The sequence below is a fragment of the Leptonychotes weddellii genome, unplaced genomic scaffold, assembly GCF_054177405.1.
Source record: "Leptonychotes weddellii isolate Sample4059 unplaced genomic scaffold, ASM5417740v2 HiC_scaffold_8788, whole genome shotgun sequence".
NCBI classification, from domain to species: Eukaryota; Metazoa; Chordata; class Mammalia; order Carnivora; family Phocidae; genus Leptonychotes; species Leptonychotes weddellii.
In genome coordinates this window covers 1-4,852 of record NW_028059090.1, presented here as the reverse complement: position 1 = coordinate 4,852, position 4,852 = coordinate 1, and the positions used below count along the sequence as shown (strand labels likewise).

The window sequence follows — 4,852 nt, the reverse complement described above, 5'->3', positions numbered from 1 at the left end:
CTGCTTTCATCATTGTACCAGAAGTTCTAATTAATACAGTAAGACTGTAGAAGGAAATAAAAAGGTATACAAATTGGGAAGGAAGAAATAAAACTGTCTTTGCAGATGACATGATCATTCTATGTAGAAAATCAGAAATAACAACAAAAAAAAGTCAAGCAGTTATTGCAAGGTTACAGGATATGAGGTTAATATAGAAAAGTGAGTCACTTTCCTATGTAACTGCAATGAGTAAGTGGAATTTGAAATTAAAAACAGTGCCATTTGTGATCATTTTGGCAGCACATATACTAAAGTTGGAACGATACAGAGAAGATTAGCATGGCCCCTGCACAGGGATGACGTACACATTCATGAAGCAGTCCATTAAAAAAAAAACATAATACCATTCATATTAGCAGTCCACCCCAAATGAAATGGTTAGGTATAAATGTAACAAAATATGTACAAAGTTTGTGTGAGGTAAACTACAAAATGCACAACATATCTAAAAGGCCCTCACCAAAAAAGATAATACAGATGTGAAGTAAGTATATGAAAAGTTGTTCAACATTGTATGTTATTAGGGAATTGACAGACTCCAAAACACTGACAATACCAATTCCTGATGACAATGTGCAGCACAGAGCTTTCACTTATTGCTAGTATATATTTATATTCTTTTTTTTTTTTATTCTAAAGAATTTTGAGATAAGCAGAAGAGTATGCAATGAGACTGAATGGGGACATTAAAGAGTAACATAAAGTTGCTATCTGGCCCTTTACAAAGAAGGGGGGGGTGGCCAACCCTGTAGTAGAGGACCATAGCCAAGGTATGATTGAGGGAATGTAGGTATAAGCTTATAGTGACATTGATTACTTTTAATTATATAATTAAGATCCAAACAGAAGTTTGCAGATAGGGGAAGAAGGTACAGAAACATTATAAATGAGGTGGAGAAACCATTGAAACAGGAAATTTTAGAAGCCACACTCCTTTTCACTGTGTATAAATTTATTTCACAATGTAAATGAAATGGATAATTCTCTGTGAATACATAATCTACCAAACCTCACCCCAGGAGAGATGTAACATCTAAATAGACAAACTTCCAAATAAAAACTTGAGAATGTTGTTCAAGATCTACCCCCAAAATTTCACTGTGAAATTTTACCAAACCTTGAAAGAACAGGAAATCCAAGGAGAATAGCATCAGCAAATTGGTGGAACAGGAGTTTTCTACCATCTTTCCCCCAAAGAACACTGATTGTGGCAATCACACACAGGTGAGGGTACCTTTGTGGGACCCAGGAATCCAGTAGAGAACTTCCAAGCACACCACTGGGAGGACAAAAAAATCTTGAGATTGGGAACACTGAAGAGAGTAAGCAGAACAGTTTCACTTTTCCTATGTCACCCCATCTCCAAGGTGGCACAGCTCGGTGCAAAAAGATGAACTCGGCCTGCAGTTTCTCCCACAGGGGAAAATGAGAGCATGTGAGTGAGTTTCCTATTTCCCCAGCTATGAAGGATGCTGTCAAAGACACTCACTTCTCTCTCACTCTTTCAGAATACAGGGGTGATCTACATGACTGAGGGGCAGGGAGACTGGGAGCATAACAGCCAGTGTTCAGAACTCAACAAGGAACACAGATCTTACTAATCACACACTCCATTAGGAAGCCTGGCCACTAGCTGATGGGAATACTTGGCCTGTGAATCCCCCCATCTGACCCACGGGCATCTCTGACATTTCATTCTCCTTACCCACATGGTGCTCCACCCTATACCTGCAGAGTACAAGTCTTTGTGGACAGTTAGAATAAGTAGAAAGCCAGCTCAACCCTGTAAAAGTGAAAGAGAACATACAAACTTGGGCATTTAGCACTGCTGTAGGGAAAGCGAACAGGAGACTCATAGCATGTAGCCTGGCTTTGTGGAATTAGGAGAAGGCATACAATCATAAGAATTCACTCCTAAGAGGGGACAAGAAGTTTGGAGTAGGCATATTCATAGAAAAGGTATGATAAAGCCTCAGAATCCCTAGCAGGGCTGACAGAAGGCATTTTTTCCCCCCGAAGGCAGTTAGTAAAGACAGGAGGAGGTGAGTAGTTCTTCAAATGCTAAGACGACAATGTAAGGCTTAAAGAAACATGAAAAATCAAAGAAATAATACCAGTAAAGGAACAAAATAATTTTCTAGTAACTACTCCAAAAGAAATGGAGATCTACAATTTGCTTGAGAAAGAATTCAAATTAGTTGTTTTGAAGAAGTGAGCTTCCAGAAAACACAGAAAGACACCTCAGCGAAATCAGGAAAACAATATGTAAAACAAGAAGTTTAACAGAGATGGAAATCATAAGAACAAAAAAAAAGAACCAAAGAGGAATTGGGGAGCTGAAGAATACAATGAATGAAATGAAAATAATGCAATAGAAAGCATCAGCAGTAGAAAGAAACAGAACAAAAGACTCTATGAACTTGAAGACACGTAATTTATAATTATAAAGTCAGAAGAGAAAAAAGTAAAAAGAATGAAGAAAAAGTGAAGAAAGGCTATGTGAATTATGGGATATCATCAAGTGAAACAATGCATATGCATTAGAGGAGTCACAGAAGGACAAAGAGGGAGAAAAGGACAGAAAGCTTGTTTAAAGAAATAATGGCTGACAGTTTTCCAAATCTGGGGAGAGAAATGAGCATCAAAGTTCATGAAGCCTATATTCCCCATATATTTTCAACCCAAAGAGTACTTCACTGAGACACATTATAATAAAATGTCTAAAATCAAAGACATGGATAATTTTATAATTTTGAAAGCAGCAAGAGACAAAAAACTCCTATGTCAAAGGAACACCCATCAACCTATCAGTGGATTTCTCAGGAAAACCTTATAGGCTGGGAGGAGAGTAGGTTGATATATTCAGTCCTTAAAGGAAAAAAATACCAAGTAAAAATACTATACCCAGCAAAGCTGTCCTTCCAAAATGAAGGAGAGACAAAGACTTCCACAGACAAACAAAAGCTGAGGGAGTTCATTACCACAAGACCTGCCTTCCAGGAAATGCTGAAATTAGTTCTTTACGCTGAAATGAAAGGATGCAAACATGAAAATATAAAACACTGATAAAGCAAGTGTATAGTCAAATTCAGGCACTGTAATAATGTAGAATACTTTACCACAAAAGTTAAAGGACAAAAATATTAATAATAACTATAGCTATGACATTTTTAAATGGATATACAATATAGAATATGTAAATTGTGACATTAGAAACAAAATGTTGAAGGGAGTAGAGTTTTTGTATGAGGTCAGAGTTAACTTATCAGCTTAAAATAGAATGTTATATGTTATATAAACCACAAGGGAAAAACTTATAGTAGTATTCAAGCAATTTTTAAAAAGGAACCAAAGTGTACCAATACAGAAAATCATCAGATTACAAGGGAAGACAGCAAAAGAGGAAGAAAGAAAATATAAAACAACCAGAATATGAATAAGATGACATGTGTAAGACCTTACATATTAGTAAGTACTTTAAATTTAAGTGGATTATCAAACCAAAAGAAATGGAGTGATTGAATGGATAAAAAAACAAGACCTAACTATATGCTGCTTACAAGAGACTCATGTCAGCTTTAATGGACTGCTGAAAGTGAAAGAGCTGAAAGTGAAGAGATGGAAAAAATAACATTTGATGCAAATGAAAACCAAAATAGAACAGGGGTGGATATACTTATGAAGAAATACACTTCAACTTCAAAAACTTTAACAAGAGACAAAGACGGTTATTATGTAATGATAGAGGAGTTAGTTCATCAAGAGGAAATAACAAATATATACATGTACCCAGAGCAGTTAGGGAAGAAAAAGAAATAAAAGCTATCCAGATCAGAAAGAAAAAGTGAAATTGTTTCTGTTTGCAGGTGACACGATCTTGTATACAGAAAACCCTAAAGATCCTGCCAAAAAATTGTTAAAACTGATGAACAAATTCAGTACAAAATTAATATACAAAAATCAGTTGTGTTTCTATAGACTAACAGTAAACTATTGGAGAAAGAAATTAAGAAAACAATTCCATTTATAATAGCATCAAAGAAAAGTCCTTAGGAATAAATTTAATCAAGGAGGTGAAAGACCTATATGCTGAAAATTATAAGACATTGATAAAAGAATTGAAGAAGATGCAGATAAATGGAACAATATCCCATTGTTGTGGATTAGAAGTATTAATGTTGTTAAATATTGTTATGTTGTTATGAATATTGAATATGAAATGTTGTTAAAATATTCATAGTTCCCAAAGAGATCTATAGATAATGTAAAAAAAATAAACAAAAAACCTAAAATTTGCATGGAACTACGAAACAACCAGAATAGCAATAGCAGTCTTCAGAAAGAACAAAGCTGGAGGTATCACACTTCTGATCTCAGAATATATTGCAGAGGTATAGTAATCAAAACAATATGGTACTGGCATGAAAAGAGACACATAGCAGAATGGGACAGAATAGAGAGCCCAGAAATAAACCTAGCATAAATGGTTAATAATCCTTGACCAAGGGAACAAGAACACACAGCAGAGAAAAATCATCTCTTCAATAAATCATATTGGGAAAACTGGAGAGTCATATGCAAAAGAATGAAACTGGACCCCTATCTTATACCACTCTCAAAAATTAACCCAAAATTGATTAGAGACTTTAAGTGTAATGCCTGAAACCATGAAACTGTAAGGAGAATACATAGGGGTAAAGCTCCTTGACACAGGTCTTGGCAATGGTTATTTGTATACCCAAAGCTTAGGCAACAAAAGAAAAAGTAAACAAGGAGGACTACATCAAACTAAAAAGTTCTGCACAGCAAG

At 35.3% G+C, this 4,852-nt stretch overlaps 1 non-coding gene across 1 annotated transcript; it reads left to right on the top strand.

Moving 5' to 3' along the window:
- Positions 1-266: 266 nt before the first annotated feature.
- Positions 267-373, top strand: LOC115939731 (U6 spliceosomal RNA). Its single transcript, XR_004074495.1, has one exon. It is a non-coding gene; the product is annotated as a U6 spliceosomal RNA (small nuclear RNA).
- The last annotated feature ends 4,479 nt before the right edge of the window (positions 374-4,852 follow it).